Genomic DNA, 26,328 nt, shown 5'->3' with positions numbered 1-26,328 from the left:
TACAGCTTTAATGACAAATGATTAATTAAAAGCACGTCAGCCAAACCAAAAGAATAATTTGTCATCCATTGACAGGTCAATGATCCAAATCCACTGTAAGCCTTTGATTCTGGATTCAAAGGAAAACAAGACAAATGCATAAATCAACACTGTCGTCAAAGCCAAAAGGTTAAGAACCTGTGAATATAAGCTGGTTTTATCAGCCTTCTTTCCCACATTCACAACATTCATATAACTTTAGACATCATCCAGTAAAACTGGCTCCAAGGTACTTTCTTTCTTAGCGCCGTAGCTCTGCGTGCACCATTGAGGTTAATCGTTTCTAAACAGCATTAGGGATTCTATGCCAGCCGCTGAAGTGCAATTACTTCACGCTGCAATTATCTATTCAAGCCTCGGATTCTTCTCAAGAACATATTCATTCCAGCTGTGTAAGAGCTCTTAGCTTATTCACTTACCTGGGCAAATTACTTGTCTCGGTTCAATCACATTCGCTGGGTGGCCAACAGCAGCTCTTTTGCATCACGACAAACTCTGTTCTCTGTTGTCAAAGAAAACAGGAAAAGTGATGTTAGCCCATATTGAAGAAGTAAGATGAGACTCATAATAAACATCTTAAGCTAAAATAAAGATGAATTGCAAACATGATCCTGTTTTTTAAGGCATGCCATTACTGCAAGCATAATTATTATAAAGCTGATGTCTTTTAGTTTTCCTATTCTAGTGCATTCAATTACATTGTAGCAATTAGCTGTGATTACCAGAGAGAGCTTTTTAATTAGCATGCGATAAAAAAGACCAATCGAACCAACCACTCAGAATTACTTTCCATTGTTTAAGTTTATTTACATTTTACACCACAAAATGTTGACTAGCCTCTTAGCCCAGCATTTAGTAATGCAAACAATAGCTAATGAAACAAGAAAGCTTTTATCTCATTCGCTCTTCAACTTAACAGACTTAGCAATAGTGACTCTGAATGGCTTTCCATGTTTATTTACATATTTTATACCACAACATGTTGACTACAGGTGTGCTTAATTGTGTTGAATGTGCACTTGTAGTGTAATTCAGATCTTAAAATCTTACATTTTTAAAAACTGTACTTGCAAATATAATATTAATGAATTTCAAGGCAACTTTCATAATTACTTTTTCTTTAAAAAAAAAACCAAACACTTCAGACCTTACACTTTTTAAAGTTTTACTTTAAAGTGCAATGTAATATAGCCTACTTCAAATATTAAAAGCACATTTTTAAACAGTATTTGCAGATATATCATTAATGAAAAATACCATGTTTAAGTACACTTAGCACAAGCACTTCAAATGCCAAATCAAAATGTTTATTTTAAAGTACATTTAAAATCTTTTTTAAGTCTTTTCACGCTTTAAAGTGCACTTATTTTGATGACTTCTAATTGCATTAAAACATTTTAGTTTACCATAAATGCTTGTCAGTACAGTACATACAAGAACACTTTTTTAATGTGAAAGTACATATAAAGTTGTCCTACTTAAGTTGGTGAATAAAAGCCCTTTTAAAGTTTAACTAATTGCTTTTCAAATAGAAATTTAAAACATAACATTTTCATTTAATTGTAAAATAACACTCAAATTACAATTCACGCTTAAAGTATATTTCCAGAATAAGAACTCTCTTTAAATTTTTGTTATAACACTTTTTTTCTTTCTTTTTTTTTACACAATTGGTACAATCTTTTAGCCTAGCATTTAGCAAAGCAAACAATAGCTAATGAACCATGAAATCTTTTGTCTCATCTCATTCAACCCATACTGACTTAGCAGAAGCCACAATCTCATAATGGGAGCTTTAGTTGAAGTGTTTACCTTTCCCATGGTTCAACACTAGCCGCGATTGCTTAACCATGCGGCGGGGAAATCAATGGAGGGACATCTTCCCTCCCTACATACCAGGTTTCACTAGTGTGGAAGTTATTCTGAGGTCGCCGCAAGATTGTTTGGATGCTCGTCAAGAACTCCAAATTAAAAACCACAAACATTTCAGAGCACTTAACCCGAAAACCTTCTCCCCAATCAAGTTGAAGACTTGAGGTAATGGACACGTCGTTCTCACAGGTACTGAAAGTGCCCATGGGACCACCAAGGGCCCCCAATCTTCAAAACATTGTGGGGTTCGATGATGTATTGATTGGAGTACCTCCCAAAAAGCATTTCACTCACCGTAAACACCCTCTTAAAATAGTGCCGCTGTCCCACAGGTCGCCAAAAGCCCTGTCCGAGGCTTGCTGCTGTAACTACATGACTGCATAATTACGCTGGCATGTGATGTGATATAAAGAAAATGGCCCTATTTTAAGATCAATCTTGTCCAGGCAAGCCACCAGAGTCTTAGCAGTTACCCTTAAGTAGTTCAATAATATCTGTGAAACCATAAATAGATCATGTCAGCTCTCATAAACACGCAAAAGAGTTATTTTAAATCACCACACCAGGCTTTAATATGAGTTTTGATGGTTTTCGGTAGAGACTAGGAGTCTTGGAACAAACAGTGCTGGAGTATCAGACACAACCCAAGCCAAGGGATCATTTCTTAGAGGCTTTAATCATCTGGCTCCTGCTTTGCACAGGGGGGCCAACAATTAAAAGTTTAGCGGGATAATATAAATGTGTGCTGCTCTCCTTGTTTACTTCCCTTTTTGCACCAAATGAATGGCTTTATATTGGCGTTATAAATTATGCAAGCTTTAGCTTCACAATAGGTAATCCTATATGAATTTCTGTGATAAGTTTGGACACATAATGACAGGATAAACAAATGTAGTCCAGATGGGAGATCTAATTCTGTTTATCCCTATTGTGTCACAGCTATTCAGTAAAAAGCTTGATCAACCTAACATTATTTACTGCATTGTTTCGCCAACACTTCAAGCTCAATGGTGACAGGCCTTAGATCTCGCATATTGGGTGTCATTTATGGTTGTCTCACACATAAAAATATGTAGCTTTAAATTACGATAACAGCCACAAGAGGCGAGCTCTGAAACCTGCAGGAGTTGCTCTTACATAACTACACAAAGTGCATCCAGGTACAGAGTCTTATTTGAATATTTGAGCAGATTTTGGGAAAAAGAAAATTCTCTCCGGGGCAAAATGGTCAGAAAATGGAACTGAAGTTGAGGGTTAAAGCAGAAATGTGAAGCTAATAATTTCATAAAACCAAATTAATTATTAATCCTGTTGAAAATGTATATTTTTCAGTTCATTTTTGCAGGCATTTTAGGGTTTTAGGGTTTATGGCGCTGCATTATCATAGCAAGTAATAAAATTGGATATACTGTAAATCAATACACAATGTTAGTAAGTGAATTCTGTCCAGTAAAATCAATTGAACACACACATTGTTTAGGTTTATCATGGCGGTTCCATTCATATTCACTGTAAGAGTCTCATTGTATTTCTTAAACAACTATTTTATCACAAAACTGTATGTTTAAAAAATTTGTCTAAATATCACTAATTGATTTCTTTAGGACTGCAGGACTCCTGGAATGAGAGTTCGCATATGAGAACTATTACCCAGCATGCTTTGCTATCTCCCCCATATGAAAGAAACACTAACACAACTCCGCCGAAACCCAGCTGACTGTTTATTGTTACAAGTTTAGGCCTAATCAATGTTTTAGAAACTGGACCCAGGCTAAGCTCTGATGGACGGACAATGACAACCACCTGAAAGCTGAGAGAGTGAAGGGAAGGAGAGCCAGCAAATCAGACCACAGTGTTTTGAGGGGGAAGGATCCTTGTTATGGCATCCCAAAGAGTACAAAGGCATTTTAAAGGAGGATTCTTTGACTCTGTGGCCTTTTATTCAACCTACAAGTCTGACGTTAGTTTATGGACACTGATTTAGTTTGCCTCTATTCTGTAGTTCTGGTTCTCCATAATGGCCAAGGAATGACTCCGTAGTGTTGGCTGACTATTCTCAGACTCACATGAATGGATCAGATTTAAATATCTGGCAGATGTTCTGACTAAGTTCTTGTCGTCATTCTCGGCTCGACCCACTCAAATTGTTTTCTGTGGCCCGTGCATGAAACAACCAATAAAATACACAGCAGACGGATGGTAGTCCAGGAAAGCGCTTACACCATTAAACTGACTGGCAATCTGAGATGCCATGCTGAAATGTGGGGAATAGCGTTGTCATGGAAAATACTTTCGTCATGATGACAGTTTTGAAATTGGGTTTTCTAGCTCCTGTATGTCTGTAAACAGCATTATGGCAGGGAACGCTTACAATTTCCCATCATAAAATGAAACTTATCCATAAGTACGGTTCTGTAGTATGCAATCACAAGATATCAAGCCATCATGACATGTTACAAGAATAATGTGTGTATGATTATGAAGTTCTAGAAAATAATTACTGCCGCCTTAAAAGCCTTATCTGGAAACTCTCATGACGTACACATGTCAGATAGTGGAGGAAAAAATCTTTCAAATTCAAGATTCAAAGTACATTTGGGATGGTGTCGACATATTGATTGACAGTGGTATGCCCACCTGTTTGGGAAGACTCAGCAGGTGTTCTAATCTCCATGACAACCGTACCATCAATTTACTTTTACTGTCAGTCTTCCACAAAAACACAGAACCAGTGAAATCCTGGTCTGCTGTACTCGCAAACAAACACAACTTGGAAAATTAAGTGGCAAAACAATTAGTTATCCATTAACTAAATGAAAATTAAATATGTAAAATATAAATTTATTTTAATTATTCATTAATTAATTATATATCAACATGAATTTACAGTTTATATATATATATATATACACACACATACATACACACACATAACTATAAAGAGAGAGCAAATTTATTAATGTTAACATGCATCTACAACTATATATTATATATATATATATATATATATATATATATATATATGTGTGTGTGTGTGTGTGTGTGTGTGTGTGTGAAGTCAAACTATTAATCACGATAAATCACATACAAATTAAAAATAGAGAAATATGTTATTTATAAATTAAATATTTTAGATATCAAATTATATGAATATGAATATATCGGCTACATTGTAAATAATTTAAAAATATATACTGAATGTATGCGTATTTACATATAAAGATACACAACAAACACCTATATTTTATTTAAATATTACATTTTTGAATTAATCAATCATTTGACAAAAATGCTATTTTTTATGAAAATTACATTAAAGGCTTCATATATTACATTACACAAATATTTTATATATTATTAGAGGCTACATATATTACATTTTAATGAATTTTCTTTATTATTATTATTATTATTATTACAATTAAAAGTAATATATAATTAAAAGCTTTTTTTTTGAGGTAAAAAAATATATTATATTATTTGTAAAATAGAGGCTAATGGTCCTGTTGGTACTTTACTACTTTCCTCCTGCTGAAATCTACATAATTTATGCATTTACATTTTTGTAAATAACCTTGATGAAACAGTACATTACTATTTCTCTTTGCAGATGGTAAATTTGAGTAGATCCGGACTGGTAAAAGTCCAGAAAACCCACAAGAGGTGAACTGTGAACAAAACATCATGTGCCTTTAAGTAAAACACTTAACCTTAGGTTTGTTCCAGAGGGACTGTCCCTATAATAAGTGTATTTCAAGTTGCTTTGGATACAAGGGTCAGCTAATTAGTACTTTGATGACTTACAAAGCACTAGTATGCCAAGAAAATGAAATATAGTGTGCACTAGTATATAAAAAAAAAAATGTAATGAAATTTAAAGTAGAGTCATTAGAGGGCCTGGAAACTAAGAGGACACACCAATGAACAGTCACAAATGGTTGAGTGATCACAGACCAGGTCATCAAATGGTCTTTCCAGCAGCACTTTTATGCGGGTCATCTGTCTAACTAATCCCAGACACATCAACACAAGACTTAAACGAACCAAGATCCATTCGATACACACACGCAAGCAGAAAGTAGTAGCCCCCTCTGGAAAGCAAGACCTGGAAAGACCTAAATTGTCATCTGGTCAATGCGTTAGGACTTTCTTCCACCAAATCCGGCCATTACTCCTTGAATAGCAGCAGAGAACGCAGAGGTAAGCTTGAGCAATCTGTCTTGAGTTTGACACTCACTTTCAAACTTCACACTTTTAACAGGGGCAACTCAACACCTTTCAGCTCAATGAGTTGCACAAAGGAGCCAATTAGATCCTGGGCTTCAGTGACCAGGGATCCCACGCTCAACTCTATTACGCTGACTGCTCAACTGAGGGAATAAAGCCTTTTTTTTTTAACTCAAGCAGTTGGCAAGCTTTTTTCACATACTCGCTGCTTTTTCAAAAAACAACAACATTGACAATCTTATTAAAGCAAGTTCATATGGAAGGAATGTGGCCTCAGCCCCACTTTGCATTGTAGCGTATCTTCTGATGAAGCATTTTTATAAAGTTGTTTATAGTATGTTTGCTCTAATTGGTTAGGGTGATGAGATATATTGGCCTCATTCGTCTCTGAGATGCATCCTTGGGATGAATTCCAAAGAACAAAATCCACCCTGCTCTATCAGCCAGAAGATCACGGGGCTGTAGCAGTGGATCCAAGGCAACCAAACAACTCTTAGATTATTGACTCGGAATATCAAGTAGAGTTTCTATATTTAGCATATTTGCTGTCAGTTTGCAATTAACAGTATAGGTTGGGAATGAAAAACTGGTTCTTACTTGCAAGAGCCAAATGATATTTAGACGTTTTAAGTGATTCAGAAATGAAAAAAATACTTATTAAAAATGCGCAATCATGCAACATTTTAGCATAATTCTGTCAGCAGTATGTTAGTGAGTTAGAATATTTGGATTAGACAACTGCATTTCTCCTTTAACAAGCAAGAAATGCAGAGATCCTAGCCAGCTTTTTTGACTGTCCTTAGCTTGTCCTTAACTCACACGACCATTTGACTGCCATTCTAACACAATAAAAGTTAAATGAGGCTGTTGGGACAGGAGTCAAGCCTTTACCATTGCATTTGCAGTGTTGACTCATGGCTTTGAATTAAACTGAGCCCTGACATGACTGCAAGAGGGCACGGTGCTCTGGGTTCATCGTAATGACTCCATCCTCTGGCAAAATCAGGAATCACGTCACAAAGAATAACATCACTACCTTAATAGCACTTAAAATGACTGATCTACATCTCGGTAAGTGTTTTATCAGCCCGTCTCGATGAAAGCAGGTTTAAGAGAAGTAGAGATAAAAAGCATCTTGGGGGTGGGGTTGAATCCCTGTGCAGAACGACAGGCTGAATTACAGCCTGTCACAAGATAAACACGACTGTCTGAAATATGACAGGTATTAATGAATGCTAATGAGAGGGAGAAAGCACAAGGAGAGTTAAAGAAGAGACGAGGCACAGGATGAATCCATGCAAAGTTTTGATGGTGTTTAAATAAGGGACACGCATACCTCCAGACTAGGTTCCCCAGGGAATTACCAGAAAAGAGATCTAAATATGGACCCTGGGACTTAGGCGAGGTCAGAGTTCAAAGGGTCAGTACACACCTGACCTCACACTCTGCTAACGTCTTCATCAGATGTCCGGTTACATTAGACCTTTTACAAGAGCAGCTAGAGGACGCACTGTCCACAAACACACATAATAACTGCACAAACAGAGCTTTATAAGAACACAGTCCATCCTGACAGATGGACAGAGACAATTTTAGACACCAGATGATTTAGTAGCCTTCTTTCGTCTCAGCACTCTGAAAAATTATAATGTTACTGGTATCAATTTATTTCTTTAAAAGATATTATAAAATAAATTTAATTCATAAAAGGAATTAATCTTAAAAATCAATTCTGAAACTTCCAAAAGGAAATAATATAATTATTTTAAAAAAGTCCCAAAACTATCTTTTTAACAATGTATACTAATCAATAAATAAATAAAAAATATCTAGTTTAAAATTAATATTTGTTTTATTCATAAATTACTGCATTGCTGAATTTTAGACCCAATCCCAAAAGCATACTTTTTTTGGTATAGTATACAAATCACTCAATTTAATTTAATGTAATGTAATGCAATTTCATTCAATATAATTAACCCTAATTACATTTCATTCCATTTAATTTAATTTTAATAATATAATAACATTTTAATAAAAGTTCCACTTTTAATTTTTTATTTAAAATGACTGATTTTATTTTTTTGTGTTTTTTGTTTGTTTGATTTTAATTAAATACATATTTTATAATTAAATTATTTCATACAGAAAAGACAGAATTCTTGCATTTTAGACCCAAGTCCAAAAGCAAACATTTTTGGTATTAAATTAAACTTTATATTTACAGTTAAATGTAATTTTTAAAACATAAATTGTTATAATATTCTGGTGCCTAAATTCACTTGTACCATTTTAAATGTTTAAATATATGATAAGTCATTTATCATTATCAGCCATTACATGAAAACATATCAGTTTATCTGTATCAGCAGAGTTTTAATGATTGGCGCATTAATTATTTTAAAAAGCTGTCTGTAAAGCTAAATTCGAACTCATGACCTCTCACACGAAATATTTTCTCAGAGCCACATCAACTCACGCTCAGGTTGAACTGAGACCCCTAAGACTGAAATCATAGACCATCCCCTGCTGAGGTGTTATACAGACACCCAATACAGTGTTGCAGCCCTAATGATTTTATATAGCCGGGTGCTGATGTGAGAGTAATGATTTATTAATAGAGTGGGATTTAAGAATAGCTTTCTGATTACATTAGCAGAGGCTCAGTTTGTATGTGTGTGCTGAGATTCCCTCAACTATTTCCGGGTGATGCATGGAGACGGGCCATAAATGGGGGTCTCCTTTCAAGCTTGCTCGGATTCTTTCCCTGTTCGTGTGACTCGACCCTTGGTCTTTGTCTCCCTGATCCGCACATCACAGTGTTTCACCACAGCGGCACTCGAGGTCGCGACCCAGAGAGGAACACGGCTAAATCAGCCTGAGCACTGACATTTACTGTACACCTGTAGAGAGAAGTTCAGTTGTCTTTTTCACGCGCCCTTACTTTCTGCTTTTTTATTCACTTAAAAGAATTTCTATATTCAGCGAACAACAAAGGTCTAAGACCTCCAGTGAAATTTTTTAGTTTAATAATAAAACATGAATACCTAAAATTCCTTAAATACCTTAAAATATATATATATATTTTTATAATAATTTGAAATATTAAAGAAAATGGCAATTATTATTATTACTGATTCAAATTAATAATCAGTAATTTATTTTATTTTATTTGAGTGTAAAATTAAAAGGAAAAATTTATCCAACAGAAATATAAATATTTTTTTATTGAAATTATTTATTTACTTGCAGGGTATCTTCACATTTTTTAACAGCAAATTTAATGACTTTTAAGACCTTTTTAAGTCCTCTAAAAGGAAAATTTAAGACTTTATCGAAACAAAAAAAAAAGGGAAATGTTCAGTCCGACAACACAGATTGATGTGGCGAAGCATTAGTGTGGCACAACTCATCACAACCACGCTCAAGACAGGTCAAAGGGGCGCGAAAACTTTTATACCAAGTGCTGATTGACCGTACAACCCTGACATGGTTGACTATGTATAAACTATCAGCCTTTAAGGTACTTCAGGTAATTTCTAAATTCTGGCCCCTCATAGCAGTTTGAAAAAGACATGGAAGACAGCCCCAGGACATTACAAAAGCCCATTTCATCATACTTGATCTAAATTATGGTTAAATGTTGCTGCCTAATAGTCTTGAGTTAGGTTTGGGGGTTCTCCCCCAAGAAAATGTTGTTCAGGGTCTGATTTGTGTTTTCTATGTCATTTCAGACACAGATAAATGCAAGCACATTCAATAATCTATGCATAGACCTAATGAATGACAGACAATTGTAGGAAAGATCAGGATCAGAAATTTATTGCATGTTCCAGTTGTAGGAGATCCATGACTTTCCAATTTACTGTGGGTCCATCCATTGACACAGAAAGCATGTTCCTTAAATTAAGTTCCTTGGTGCCCTCCTGAAATTATAAAAAAATAAAATCAAAACAAAGTCCACCTCAAGAATGATAACATTTTCATTCATGTTCACTCAGATTAAATTTATGCATTTAGCAGACGCTTTTATCCAAAGCGATTTACAGTGCATTCAGGCTATCAATTTTTACATATCATGTGTTCCCGGGGAATTGAACCCCCAAACTTGCTTGCTTGCTAGATCAGTGCTCTACCAGTTGAGCTACAGGAACACTAGATTAGATGGTTTGTCTAAAGTAGTGATTCTCAAACTGTGGTCTGGGGACCACTGGACGTATGCCAGATTACCAAGGAGGGTCTGTGAGCAAAAGTCATCAACCAAAATGACTGACATGGACTGTGACACTGTTGAACATTTCCAATTCACTTCTCATGACTTGTTTTCTAATCATGCACATTATTAGCAGGTGAAGTTAGCCATGGTTTCAGAAGACTAAAATGGCCTACATTTTTACATGCATTAGGGATGATCATTAAGCCAAATATGTCAAGTTTTTTTTTTTTTTTTTATTGGCTAAGTGGTCCTTGATTTGAAAGAAAAAATGTTTGAGAAACAAGTTAAGCCATAATAGTGAATGCTCACAAATTGGGCCTATGTGATAGGGTTCAGTGTCAACGTTGTTAACCTAAAATTGAGAAGCACAAAACAGATATGTGGAGTCTAACCATGAACTGGGCTACATTATTTAATTCAATTCAATTTTACTTTTCACATAAAAAAAAAATGCAAGAAGCATAATGCATATTGAATGCTTTATATAATAATAGGGGTGTGCCGGTTTCAGAATTGGTGATGACGGTTATGACGTGAGTCAAATGTGACGGTTCATAACATAACCGTCGGGGGGGGGGGGGGGGGGGGGCATTGCCATTTGCCCATTAGCTCCGCCCACTACCGGAGAAACTGGTATGTCTTCTGCTTGTTCGAAAATAAATATGAATAATTCTAAATTAAATCCATTATTTTGACAGGAGAAGACAACAAAGAATAGTTTACATATAGCGTGTTGTTTAAGCGTGGTAAGACTCTCGCTCTCTCTCTCTTTGCATGTGTGAGAAACAGGGCTATCAGTAAAGTGACGGTGAGTCGTGCGCATTCACAAAGGGTTTACAGAGTGTCAAATACAGGTGCGCTGGGTGTCCATTGAGATGAGCTGAAAAGTTCAGATCGCTTGAAGGAGAGAGAACTCTGAAGCTCAGATGCTGAAATTAATGAAAGCGTCAAGCGCTTCAGTCTATGTAGTAAACAAACCTGCACGTCTCTGCCATTCATTAATTCACACAGAGACGCGCAGAACACGGATTTATATTTTAAACAACTTTTGCGGCTTAACATTTACAGATACTTGTCCATATGGAGATTTGATTTGATTATTTTATGCTAACTTTGGCAAATTCCATGACTGTCCATATTAAAATGCAAGTTTCATTTTCATGACTGGATTTCGAGATTCCGTCCTTGTTTTTTGCTTCATGGAAATCATAGAGCAAATTTCAAAGCCGCACCCGCCCGCCATCCACTGCTTGTTTTGCGGTCTATGGCGATGCAATGCTTTGCTGATACGAGCCGCAAAAAAAAGCCATTGTCTGTTCTAGAAAGGATGCAGCAAAGATATTTAATGCTAAAGTATGAGGCATAGGCCTACGCTGAGTTTCATTTGCGATGAGATGTGCTCTAGTTCACAGTGCAAGTGAAGGCGGCGCGCTGGTGCTTCCATGTCACGGTTATCATTGTCTGCTTTACTTGCTTTTTATTTATTAAAATACATGCAATTGGTTGATGAAACATTTATTAAAATTAATATAAAATTTGTACAAAACGAAATTCGTTTTTAAGAAAGGTTTTCTACAAAGCAAAATTTAATGAAGTGGTAAATATCATGTCTGACGATTTACAAAACTTCATTAAGTGGTAAAAACCATGTCTCCCGATATATTGCGCATCTTATGATCCTATCTAAAAAATGAAAATAATTTTTGATAAAAAATGTTGGTAAAAAATATTTTAATGACACGGTTTTGGCGGTTATAGAGTTCTAATGACGGTGTTCAACTATAACCGTCGGTCTCACGGTTATATACGAACCGTCACACCCCTATATAATAAAGTTATTTACAGCACTGCCTTCCATCCATAATGCAGTAGTCCTATGCCTAGATGTCACCCACCCACAACATTTTTTTAACTGATTGGCTGGGACAATATATCGATGCATTTTGAATCGAGAAATTATTCTGGATCGATTCCAATTTTTCTGAATGCATCGCGATTCTCTCTCGAATCAATTCTTAGTTTAGTTTTTAACAGCAAATGCCACTGCATGATTTATATGCCTGACACACACCACTTGAACCTACTATAAAATAATAATTAATACAGTTCGAAAAGGTTGAAGCGAAGTACAAGGGTGTTTGCAGTGGGGCGTTTACATTAATCTCGCGTCATAAAAGCAATATATCAATTACATAATCAGACTCAGCAGAACGCACGAGCGCTCTTCGTCGTGAGCATTTGAGTGTTCGGTTAAAAACTAGCCTAGAGCGCAATGTGCAAAAACTAAGCTCAGAATCAATTCACAATGCATTCAGAAAAATTTAAATCAATCCAAGAATTGTGACGCATCGATATATTGTCCCAAATATTCATTAGGAAATAACAAAAACACATGAAGCATTTTAACATATTCAAATAATTTTAAATGTTACTTTTAGAGTCTTACCTTAAAGTGCTACAGCAAGTCTTCTGCCGTTGAGGGGCTCAAAAACTGAGAACCAAGATAGCGAGACCTGACAATCGTGTTCTTGTCCACAGCTTTATCGTCTTTGCCCATGCTTGCGATTTCGCAAACTGCCGTGGTCGTGGCGAACCATCAACGCAACGCATTCATCAATCACTTACTCGTATGTCGCCTATGGAATGATGCAGGTTGCACCCACGAAGTGCTGCCCCCAAATGTTACGCTGGTCAAATTGCGGTTGAAAAAATAAATAAAAATGACGAGTCGGACATGAAATTTAAGATCCCACATGAAATTTAAGACATTCATATGGAAAATTCCAGGATTCAAGACATTTTCAGACCTTAAAAATCGAAAATTGTATTTAAGACATTTCAAGACTTTTTAAGGACCCGCGGGGACCCTGACTTGGTATATTTAATGAAATACTATAAAATACATTTAAAAGTAAAATAAAATAAAAATGTCTGTGAACCTGTGCCCTTTTTATTGGGGTACAAGGACACATATATTCCTGGGGCTTTACCTAGCAGGTGTGTTAGCCTGTCCTGTTACTTCACTTTCTCCCTCTCTCTTTTGCCTCAGTACTGCCTCAAAGCGAGATCTCTTTATTACAGGAATCAAGCGCTGCATTATAGCAGTCTGTAATTAAACATGTCCAGTGGTGGTCATTACCAAATACCAGCTCTAATTGCCCCTTATCTGGGGTAATTACTGCCTAGTAGGAGAAAATGACTCCATATCATGTGGAGAGAGGCTGATGCAGCAATGGGGTGTGTGTGTGTGTGTGTGTGTGTGTGTGTGTGTGAGAAGAGATGGGTAATTGTGTTAAATTTATGTTGAGGTGGAACGAGAGCTGTAAGAGTCGGAGGAGGTGAGAACGGATTGTAATACAGAGGTGACGGCTTAGCAGGTGCATTAACGCTGAAAATACACACACTTACACATGACTTTCCCCCCGATTTATAGTTTGAACAAGCTAACGCTAGATGCTAAAAAGTCAGAGCCAGTCGGCGGATTTCAGTTGACAAATTTTCTTGAAAAACACAGTGTAGGATGGCCACAGACTATAGCTAGCAAGGCATGTGTTTTTTGGTATGCATGAGTTTGACGACTTGAACATGTTGTAGTGTCGTATGTGTGGCCCAGCCTCTGTAACTATTTACAATCGGTAAGTGTATGATGTTTAGTGGTTTAAAATTGAAAAGATTTTGAAGGTTGCGTTGCGTATTTCAGCCTTTACTTGAAAAAGGGGATCAGTAAAGTTGATAATAGGATCATATAAATGTACCCCTTGTATCATAAAATGTTTTTTTTCATTAATAAACTAATAAACCAATTAATAGACAATAATAATTATAATTATAAAATGTACTATAAATTATAGAAATTTATTTATATTTATTAAAATAATTGTCTAATTGTCTATGATTATATATATATATATTGGATATATATATATATATTGGATATATATATATATTGGATATATATATATATATATATATATATATATATATATATATATATATATATATATCCAATTTAGTTTATACTTTAGTTTTACTTAGTTTAATATATTTATTAAAATACTACTACTACTACTACTACTACTACTACGGAATTTTCTTGTATTTTACAACAACAACAACAACAATAATAATAATAATAATAATAATAATAATCATATGTTGCCTTTATTTTAATTATACCAATAATAGTGATTATAAAAGACATTTATTTATTATCTAAATGTAATATTTTTAGTGTTTTTGCCTTCCTACAGTATATAGGACAGTCTAGACTCGACAAAGGAAGTGGGACAGAGAGAGTAATGGATGCGGGACATGACATGTCCCAGTGCTTAATTGTTAACAGAAAACTACTAGGTATTTTGAAAATCAGAAAATATGCTTGTGAAGCACCATTTTACCTGACCTCCTCAGGGAAACTCAGTCCCATCCGGATTGGGTTTTATAGTCACTGTGGACTCTAGCAGCACTGCAGGTTTTGTGAGGGGGGTGTTGGCAGCCTTTTTCTGGTCTACTGAGACACTCTTCTCTCCCTGCAGCATGAAGCAATGTTTTATCCATACATGAGTGCGCGCTCTCTCTGTCTCAGCGATTTCAAGACCTCTGCAGCTCTCAGCACATACTCCCAACCTCTGAGGATGTGTGTGTGTACCAGTGATCGGGGTGTCACTACTGGATCGATGCCTCACTATGTCTGACAAGACTGTGTCGATTCAGCACACTCTGTGAACAAAGAGCAAACAGCACACACACACACATACAACTCAAAATTCTTGAAATCCATCACAAGGTCATTGCATTCAGTCAGGGTCCCAAGGGACATGTGTTGAGCGCGCCGTCCTGCTCTAATAGTGCTGCCCAAATCTGAAGAGGAGCACTGAGGTTATTGTACAGAAAAAATCTTAACATGTCAGCGGTCGGTCTATACATTCACAGTTTTCCTAATTTCCTAAAATAATAATCAGTTTGAAATTAATTCGAAAAATAAAAACATTAATAAATCACTTTAAAAATAAATAAAAATATGAAACTACATTAAAATATCAGCGTCATGTCTAATTATAAATATTAAATAAATAATACTCAGATTTTTATAGCTAGAAAATGTATTACATAATTATTATTATTATTTATTTTAAATTATAGAATTAAATTATACAACTGTTTAGCTTATGTCATGTTTTATAGTATATAGTTAAATATAAGTTAATCGTTATATTTAAATACAAATATTTATCTCTAACAAATGGATGATGTATGATTTAATTGTATTCAAATGTACTGTAAATGTTTTAGGGTTTTTGTATTTCGTTCTTACAGTTAGTAATTTGCTAAGAGTCTGCTAAAGGAATAAAATGTACAATTATTTGATAAGCCAAATAGGAATCATACTCAGAAACTAGCAACACTTAAACCACAGATCAAACCTGTCAAACAGCTCGGATAATGGATATTCATTGCAGTAGAGTGATTAAATAACAGTCTATGCAGCACATGTATTGTCTATGCACTACTCCGATTAAAAAAAAAAGAGCAGAGTACGTGAGGTTCACGGATAGCATATACAGTTGCATCTTTGAACATGTGTGTGTGTGTTAATGATTAAACTGTTTTGGCTCTCTGTTCATCTCTGATTGATAACTGGTATCCCTGTCTCCCCATGGGCCCATTAAGAACCTCTTGTCTGTGTTTCTGTCACAGCTCATGCTTCGAAAGAGCCCATCACACTTCCTCCCCGGCAATGTCGGGATGGGATTAAACGATCGCCTGTCCCCGAAGAGTGCAAATGAAACCAGAGAGCCGATCCGCTCCGGTGTGGTAAAAATCGCTGCTCCTCAGCAGTATACTTGGCATTTCTCAGATCAGTATCAGCTTTCGGTTTCAGCATCACTTTTGGCTTCCAGACATAATTTCAATCTGTGATCCATAAATCCTTTTCACTAAAGGTTTTTTATAATATATATCCTATGCGATTGTATGTGATGCGCACCAAGAGAGGAAGCGGAGATGAAGAGATGTTCCTCACCCTCTTAAAAGATTTCAAGGTGTCTTACAACTAATCGTCTGTCCGTGACTTTAAAAAGGATTTATTAAATACAAAAAGATCATGGGAAAAAGGACACATGTCGGTGTGTAGAATTCCTAAGTGTAATGTTTCTAGGTGGTACCACAGTAAAATTAATACACCGCTAAAGGTTAATTTCACACTAGATCTTTTGGCGCAGATTTGGTTCAATATGGCATTTGAGTTCAGTTCATTTGGTTGATGTGAAAACCAGAAAATAATATTTGAAAGATGGCTCTACTAAACATAATGACACATGAATTGTCCATTTCTGAGGAGTCTAGTGATTTGAAGCCCTTTGCTAATAAAAAATAGATCCACAATAACTGCTGAGCCAGAACCAAATCTCATCTTTGAACCATTAAATTAATCTAACATTTGATACCATGGATGGCTGACCGAAGTTCAGTCTTCTATCTAAACTCCATGGAGTTTTTATGGAAAAGAGTCAGTCATAGTCTCTAATGAAATTATAGCATGTAAAAATGGATGTCTTGATAGTGCCAAAGAAAAAAACCTCACTATAGTTACCACAAAACAGAAAAACATTTCACCCGCTTATCACTGCATAGAACTCTACCTATAAAAAAAACAACTATAAACTACTTGTAAATTGATCGCCTTGATATTCAAAACATTGCTCTGTTTGTTTGAGTCTCCTGACCAGTGTAACATAGCAACTTTGGCTCATCCAATGGCAGTACTATCTGTGTGATCGTCCAATGACAAATGGGGGAAGTTTTCAGGAAACTTGTTTGGAACAGTAATTGTTTTTGCTATAGTAGTGAAAAATTACATAAATGTTTTGGAACCAATAAAGCTAACACTAAAAGAAACAGTTAGGAAAAATTACACCGTAAGGAGTGCGATGAAAGAGTGCAACCACAACTTGTTATTTCGACTCCATGTGTCTCCATTTAGACACGAACACGCGCTCGCATAAACAGCTGCATCAGTAATGACGATGAATAGCATCTCTCAGCGCTGTCTAGGGGCATTGATCATGGACATTAAGCACGGAGGTCTGCGGTCTGGGAGAAAGCTGTTCACATGCTTAAATCTGTGACTAATCCATTCTAATTTGGCTCTCTATCTCCTGATAACCTCCAATACGGGGTGCTTTGTAGAAACAAATCGCCTTTAACACTGTATGCCAACATCTATCTTCCAGAAAATGGCTCTTACAATTCGACATCGTCTTTAAGGAATAGTTCACCCCAAAAAATAAATAAACTCACTCTAATGATTTCCAATCTTGTATGACTATTACGGTATTGCTCACTGTTTTTTGTCTATACAATAAAAGTCAATGGGGTCCAATGCTATTTAGACACCAATGTTCTAGACTTATCTTTTTGTGTTTCAAGGAACAATACATTCTAATTTGGTTCCTTCTCTTGATAACTTCTAATACTTGGTGCCTTGTAGAAACAAATGGCCTTTAAAGGGTTAGTTCCCTTCTGACCCTGTATAGACAGGGAATACAGACAACAGAACAACAGAATAACCATGGTCAAGGTAGTAAGGACATTGATAAATTAGTACCAAATTTGTATGACTTTTTTTTTCTAAAACACAAATGAAGATACAGAGAAATGTCTGTGTTTCTTTGTCCATACAATGAAAGTCAATGGGGTCCAATGTTGTTTAGACCTAAGTGTTCTTCAAAACATAATATTTCTGTGTTCCAAAAAAGAAAGTCTTAAAGGTTTGGAACATGCGCACAATAGAGTTAGTTAACTATGAATTTACATTTTGAATGAACTATCCCTTTAAGTGCAAAGGACAAAAACAATTGCTTCTTTCCACCAACACATGAGATAGGGGTTAAGTGTCTGGATTTGAAAGATAAATTACTCAATTAAGTTACGTTAACAGATGGTTGGTCCTCAAGTTCCACATCAATGGTATCGATCAGAGCCAGTGGCAGAAAATAAAAGTGAAGTGAATTCCAACGCAACGTTGAGCGCTCTCATCTTCTTCATCAAATAGGGATGGCCTGTGTTGTTTCTCATAAATGTCATCTCACCCATTCTAGCCATTAATCTCCATGAGGCCTCACTCAGTGACTTGATTTAGTGGGGTTGTTGGCAAAGGCCCACCGGACCAGGGTTGGCAGGGTTTAAGGTAGTGTGTTTGCGCCCATTTTTATTTGACTGGACTACAGCGGCAGCAGCAGGGGTACGAGTGGGAAAACAGGAAAGGGTTTTATGATCAGATCCATAGCTGCCACTGGAATCAAAGACACACAGACAGAGGAAACATGGGCACATGGACACAAAGAGCAGACGCGCAATTCTAGCTGAGAAAGCCCAATCAAGCAAATCCAGTCTCAGAGAGAGCGCGTTCTCGCATGGTAGCACACCAGTGTGATATAAATGGCAACCTACTGGGCCATTTGTGCTCCTACATTTGATATCTAATAAACAAGAACAAATGAGACTGTCCTTCACACTCGAGGAACGAAATCTGACATCAGTGCACAAACAGCCCATTGACAACTGGCCTCTAATGCGACAGAGGAATGCTTGGAACTGTGTGAAAAGGTTGATTTGCTGCCGAGATGATATTGGTTACGTCCTAATGGGTTCTTGTTGTACTTTCCATATCTCGAAGTTGGCAAACTATGCAAGAATTACTATTGCCTAGTTAATTCCTGGAATTTGAGGTTTGAGTGACAAGGCTGACAACCAATGGCGTTGCTTGTTTCATTGTGATTGGCTGAAAGCAGCAAAGGGATAAGTGTGACCCTTGGCCGAGAAACCATCAAATGCCAAAGTAATTTCCATTGCGGCTAAGTTTAAGTTTAACTGGTTTACAGGTCTTTATTTTGAGCACACAGCTGAAGTAACAAAAAGCAAAAGCACCAGCCAACGGGTTTGTGATGCCATGAAAGAGAAGCAGAAATTATGCCAAGCCTAAAATGTATGCTTAGACCCAGTAAAACCCTAAAGAGGGTTCTCTGAATATTTTACCCCCACCTAACCTGTATTCAAGTTATACACACAGATCTATTCATAATGATATTTAAACTGACAGCAAGATGAATCTATAGATCTAGCCCATAAATAAAGCTTTTAAAATCACCATCACTTATAAAGAAAGCAAATACAATGGGCAAATCATTCAGCAGCGCTGTGTCCATAGCAACAGCAGAACCATCTAGCCTTCTAAACGAAACATTGACCCCGTATTTTCATTTTCTGTCACCAGAGGCACTGAATGCTGGAAAATACACTAATGCGGCGAATCTCACAAAAACCTGTCAAAAACATGTCTGGGTCATATTTTAGCCCAAATGGAGAAGAAAGGAGAAAGCCATTAAGATTATTAAGGCATTATTTTTTTAACACCTAAGCACACAGATTTCTCAAAATAAATTAATAAAACACAAGTGAAAAAAGTCTGGGGCCTTCGAAAGTATTATGAAGAATTATGCTCACCAATGCTGCATTTATTTTGTTCAAATATAGTAAAACATTATTAGAATCTATTTAGAAACCATTTAGTATTTTGGTATATTTTAAAATGTAATTTATTTCTGTGATGCAAAGCTGAATTTGTAGCAGTCTTCAGTGCCACATGATGATCCTTCAGAAATTATTCTAACACGCTGATTTGCTGCTTAAGAAACATTTTATCCAATTTGCAAATAGTATTCCTTAATATTTTTGTGGAAATCATAATGCATTTTTCAGGATTCCTGACGAATATAAAGTTCAAAAGAACAGGAATTATTTGAAACAATTAACTTTTTGGTAACATTATAAATTTCTTTACTGTCACTTGTGATCAATTTAATGCATCTTTGCATTCATTTCTTTTTCAAACATTGCACATTGCCCCAAACTTTAAAAAGTAGTATATTGTATTACATAATTATATTATTATAGTTATAAATATATATATAAAATATGCAATTATTTTAAACATGTATATAATGGTAATTTTGTATTTTCATTTATGCTGACAAATGTTTTATTAAATTAATAAAAATCTAATGAGGATAATTTAAAGAATTGTCCAAAAAAACAATGTCCAAAAACTACTAATTTTTAAGAATTTACTGAAACAAAAATAGGTTTATACTCTTCTGACAAATACAATTTCTCATTGTATTCAGCTTTGAATTTTGCACTGAAATGCAACCTGGACATGTTTTCGTGAGATTCACCCAGGACCGCTGGCAAGATGTGGACGGGAGGAGTGCTGGGGTCTGAAACAAGAGAACAGAGCAGCTCAGTGGATGTAATCTCTGTGCTGACTTATCAGAAACACATTTGCTGAAGTAAATCGGTAAGCGCCTGCATATACATGGGGTAACAGGCCAAAAAGTCCTCCTCAGCCTGTATGAAGCAAGCCTCTCCAGGTCCCCTTTCAACCTGTGACCCCCATCTCATTCTCATTCAATTTTTCTTCACCTGTCCTTCTCCCCATCTCTCTGTAGCCTCACAGAAAAATAATAAGGCTTCCCCCCACGTCCCTGAGGACTGCACTTGTGAGAGGGGTCAAAGTGGACCCCGCTCGTGCAAAATCCAGCCTCTCTCTCCTTAGCGGGCTGTCAAGAATTTAAAAAATGGAGACAGGCTGAGAGAGGCTGAGGCAATTACTCATTTACAGTCTGTATAGACGTTACTGAAAGCTGCTTTCCCTCGGCTGCAAAGCAGCAAATGTGTTTCCAATTAAAACTCATGTGTTTACATATTCTGTATTTTCTATTGTGTAATTGCGAGATTTATTGCTAGGCCTGTTGTATTTCCTATGGGGCGGAAAATATGGTCGTGAGGCGTGAATATGTCGCATGACTGGTGCCAAGCACAGAACACTCTTAAAATTCGATCAGCGAGGCCGCAGAAGCAGGACGGCGTGGTCCGAGTTCGGTCATGTGGGATTACTAGTCATAAGATATAAACAACAAGTGGCTTAACGCTGAACGTGATCCAGTTATGGACGTCCGTTGAGGTCCACTGCAGAAGCACCCCTAACACACTGTACATATGGTCATACGTAACTTTCTGAACAACAACAAGCCACATGGAAGGCATGCGATCTGGCCTTTGAAACGAACACCAACTCTAAATCTATTTAATGACACAAGAGATGTGAATAATTGCAATAATGTCCTGGCGGTTTCCGTCCGCCTCCATCCCCAGATCCCTCATGATGCATGCTGTTGTCCAAAACGAAGGCACGCTCATGGCTTAGATGTTTCGGAGCGGAACTTGGCAAGCGCCGTTTGGATCCACACTCTTAAAGGCTTGTCGTCATGGTGATTTGTCTTAATGCCCATGCGACCCAGACCCCTGCATCTGTTTTCCTTTCTCTTCCTTCTCTCATAATCGGCTTAATTATTTACCGTTAATCATTCAGAGCTGGCTCACTGAAGCGACATATTTAGCAACCTGAAGAATTTAAGGGGTCTTTAACCTCGTATTTGTTCCTACAGAATCAGGGCCATCTCACTTTACAAGCACTAAATAAAGAGTAAAAATCATTTGCTCCAAAAATGATCTTGTTAAGATTAAATAAACATAGATAGATTGCATTTATACTGCCCTTAAAATAGAAAAAGAGGAAACTTGCAAATAAAATAACAGCTCTTGAATGCACTTCCAACGATTTTGAACTAACATTGCCCTCTTCTGGAAACTAGGAGCATCACAATTGGACCACCACTCAAGATCAGCCATTTTGTAGTTTTAACATGTGGCCACAACCACTAAAACTCACACTGACGCTAAGCAGACTTTCCAAGAAGTGGATTTTTCGGGCCCCTGTATGACCACCAATGCCGTATCCCGAACAGACACTCGCAGTGATCGGTGAAGACGCCAGTTGTAATGTGAGGCATGTGTGTGTGAGACGGGTCTGAGGGTCTCGCAATGCTCGGCACGACTGTGGTGCAGTGGGAAAAGGATCTGTGTGTGTGTTACGGTATGTGGAGCTGCGAGTCAGCCAGAGTTCCACAGACACACACACTCGCAAACAAACGAACACACACATATACACACGTCTGCTGTTCCCATGAGAGAAAGAGAAAGATATGCCAGCAAAACTCCTCACCACAGTCCTCAGTAAGAGGTTACGGATCAAGCATGAGGATATGAAGAGGTCCGCAGGCATTTCTGTAGCAACTGCTCACACAACAGTTGAATAAGACTGATTCATGGTGAAGTGTGTCATTTCTGAGCCACACAAAAATCATGATGGCCACGTTTATCAACTGCACCTAGGACAGAACAGATCAAACTCAAACATCAGACTTTAAAAAATGAACTCGGTTTCAACCTGAAAGGCCTCCAGTGAAAGTATAACCATCTCACCTTTTTTGAATTTACATAGTTTGGATTGAACGGAGGAAATTCCTCCTGAACAGGCAGAGAATTGTTATGTAATGCTCTGTGGTGCTGTAAATAACATTTACTCTTTACAGATGCCTTCATCTAGAGCGACTTACAGATAACCTAGATAGATATGATATGATGTCATATATCCTCAGGTGCATGGCATCCTGAACCTGTTCCAAAATTGTAATATTAATAAATACAATAGCTGTTCCAGCATCAAAAGTGTTACTCTCATAAACAAGCTCAAGTTTCCTTTGAACTGCGAACTGTTTAGCTCACAGAAAATGTGTTCCAGGTGTTCGTGTCAATATAGTTTTTCTGCAGTCTTGTTGTGCGCTGTTTGACATGCGAGATCATACAACTTTGAGATGTTTGATTCATCTCATTTAAATGTTAGATTTACCTCAAAGAGCAGCTAGGCTGAATTCCTTCATGTGCGCTTTGACATATTACCGTTGATTCTGTCCTGTTTCTTTGTTTGTATATCAAGCCAACTGAAAATGTGCCTGTCTACTGCATTTTAAGTTCATTTTTTTCAGTCAGGACACAACGCAGGAGATAAACAACTGTCAAAATCGATCATACTGTGTATATTCCAGTGGAAAAATGGAGAGAGAGAACCAGGTCACTCAAGATCAAGGCTCTAGCTCTCTTTTTTTTTATAGACATGAATGATATGAAGTGAATTTGTCACAGACTTACAGATAAGAACTGAAAGAAGGTTAGGAAGGGTTAATAAAAATGAAACAGCTTTTCAAAATAAAATGATTAATTTGGAACAATTGCTCCCATGAAAATTAAAAAAAAGTCCTTGGCTTTGCTTTTATAATCAGTCTTAGATAAAGAGAAGTGCCATTTGTGTTTGTTAGGTTTTTTCCTAATTTGCAGACGGTGCCAAGGGCATATCACTAATTGAACGGTGATAGCCCACTCAAACAGATACAGAATATGACAAGAATGCTGACATAAAATGTACTAGCAGATGTAAATATAAAGCACAGGCAACACCCATCAGTTTTATAGAAGAGCAGGGCCATCAAAGCAAATAATATACAAACAATACCAAAGCAAACATTTAATGCAATGCCAGTCTTTTGATTTCTCACATACATAATTCAACAGTTAGGTAACTTACCAGTCAGATAAGATGCTTTTATCCAGATGAATAATCTTCTTAACCTGAAACAATATAAACGACTAACGTTAAATGTATCAGTAGTGCATCTCATATCCCTGCACATCTGTTGCTTTTGTGCAGACTTGAATAGTATCTCATGTGTTTTTGTTTTTTTAGCAGTTTAAATGGATTCTGGATTATTGTAATCCTTGGTTATCTAGTTCATTTCTGACATTTAATTAAATTATATATTACCCTGGTTTAGTAATGAATCCTCCAGATTTCAGGGTTTCCTAGCTACTGTTCGTTTGTAAACACGGGTTTAGCGTTGTATTTGAAAATTTCTGAAACAGAAATGTCCCCACGTAAATTCGCTTATATGGTTTTCTTCTGACATACGAAGTAAAATGATGGTGTTTATCATAACGACGTTTAACACGTTTGGCGTCGTTGTTCAATATTTTTAACGTGGGGTAAACTGCGCGAGAGAGTTAATCGGATTAAAAAACGTACGTCAATATTTAATGACGTCAGTGCTGGTGCTATTTATGATTGGCTCCAAGTTGTTAATTGGTTTTCACGTTTAGATTTATACGGGTTTTAAAACGACATTAAAACAAAGTGAAATATGTTAAAACCTTTTATTCTAGAGAGTCTTTTGAGTTATATAGCCTACAGTTATTGAACAATTTTAAACGATTGAATGAGCATCATGGTGTGTGTGATTGTGTTTTGTAAATAACTTATAGTATGTTTAGTTAGTTGTCTATAATATTTTTATTTTTCTGCCTGCTTGGTTTTTGGTTGACTGTTTCTGAGGGTTTGTTCTGGAAGTTATAACAACTCCTGTAAATAATTGGAGAAGAGATTAATATATGATGGTAAGGCAGCACATCAAACTTAAGTGTCTTTCTCTCTTATTTCATTCCAAGGCTGGAAGGGCCAAATAGCTAAATAAACAAAGCATTTGCTGATGGATCTGTATAAATTTGCATCAAGAATTTGTTTAGTTCTATGACACACAAGAATTGCATTATGTAAAGGCCAAAGGTCGTATTGTTCAGTGTACAATGTATAAACAATAATTTTACAAGTACAACAATCTACTCAGTGGCCTAAAGCAGCATTAATGTTAGTCAATGACAAAGACAAACATAATTTCATTTAATTCATTTAGAACATTGAAGAACTGACAGATGTAAAACATTCTCTCATCTGACTTAGGTTTGATTGAAAGCTCTTCTCCCTGGACGTCTGGAGGCCATCTCTCCAGGCTCCGATCCAAGAAGCAACATCTGGCACTATTCATCTCTGGCAGCGTTTGCTTAGGTTCTGACACATCTCCGCAAGCTGACAGGAACACACCACGGTTTCAGTTTGTGTGCCGGGCCTCTGGTCCTGGTCCCGCTGACACCCACAGCTTTTGTTGTCTAAACGGACGTCTTACCAGAGCTTTGATCATGCACTGAAACATTCCAGCATGTTTACTGCTGAGAACAATGCAGTTTAAATATTCATGTCAGGTCAGTTTCACTTCCACTGTGGGCAATTTTGTGAGATGGACAGATGGATGAAAAGACAGACAGATAGATAGACAGATAGATGGATAGATAGATAGATAGATAGATAGATAGATAGATAGATAGACAGACAGATGAAATGAAGCATATAGGTGTGGCATTACTCAGAGATTTGATCTCAGGGTGTGTGTGTGGAGCGTTATGTATCACCAGCTGTCTTTCATTCACTCTCACTTGTTGGTAATGTTAAACAGGGGTAGGGTAGGGTGTATGGGGGGGGGGTGTTGCGCTCGCTCATATGCTTTACTCAGTTATTCATGGTTTCCTGAGGAAATGACAGGGGGGAATGAGAGGGGGGATTTCAGCCACAATAATCCGCTTTATGAGGCTTGGATTTATCAGATAGATGCCCTGCAGTGTAACTGCATCTATGCATTGCAATTGCATTGCTTAAAGCACACCGAGAAGTGGTTTAAAACACATTGTGCATGTGAGTGAGCAGAAAACATCTGTTGCATAAGTCATCATTACTCAACCCTAATTGAATATTTCAGTAACCTACTTATAATTGATGACAGAACAGTTAGAAATGCTAGAGGCTGCAATGCAGCTCAAGATTAAAACTCTTAAATAGGCAGAAAAATGCAAGACTGTGCCAATAACTCAAAAGTCTTGTTCTTATGCACACAAATCCATATTAACAATGACATTTTATGGCATCATCACAAAAAGGAACCAGGAAATGAGCTTCCTCAGATTTGTTTGCAACAAGGGAAAAAGCATTACAGATCAGATTTTTATCTGACAGAGACACAAAACAGAGACAAATTTATTGTGGTCAAATGTAAAGACAATCTGGATCTGGATATTATCCGGATATGAAAGTTACTATCCGGATATTAGTGGCTGCATGTCAGTTGGTCTTTTCC

At 36.7% G+C, this 26,328-nt stretch overlaps 2 long non-coding RNA genes across 4 annotated transcripts; both read right to left on the bottom strand.

Annotated features, from left to right (window-relative positions):
- Positions 1 to 24,369, bottom strand: LOC113068339 (uncharacterized). 3 transcript variants are annotated; one of them, XR_003279519.1, is made up of 5 exons: positions 24,135 to 24,369; positions 23,898 to 23,941; positions 14,752 to 15,073; positions 459 to 541; positions 1 to 109 (listed from the first exon to the last, which is right to left on the bottom strand). It is a non-coding gene; the product is annotated as an uncharacterized LOC113068339 (long non-coding RNA). The 3 variants fall into 3 exon arrangements; XR_003279521.1 differs by having other exon boundaries at positions 14,757 to 15,073; XR_003279518.1 differs by lacking the exons at positions 1 to 109; positions 459 to 541; positions 14,752 to 15,073 and adding exons at positions 20,465 to 20,631; positions 22,479 to 22,644.
- LOC113068334 (uncharacterized) lies at positions 9,936 to 13,181 on the bottom strand. Its single transcript, XR_003279517.1, has 2 exons — positions 12,801 to 13,181; positions 9,936 to 10,064 (listed from the first exon to the last, which is right to left on the bottom strand). It is a non-coding gene; the product is annotated as an uncharacterized LOC113068334 (long non-coding RNA).
- Positions 24,370 to 26,328: the final 1,959 nt, after the last annotated feature.

The sequence above is a fragment of the Carassius auratus genome, chromosome 4, assembly GCF_003368295.1.
Source record: "Carassius auratus strain Wakin chromosome 4, ASM336829v1, whole genome shotgun sequence".
NCBI lineage: Eukaryota > Metazoa > Chordata > Actinopteri > Cypriniformes > Cyprinidae > Carassius > Carassius auratus.
Note: the sequence above shows the minus strand (reverse complement) of the source record. Positions and strands in the feature narration are given on the sequence as shown.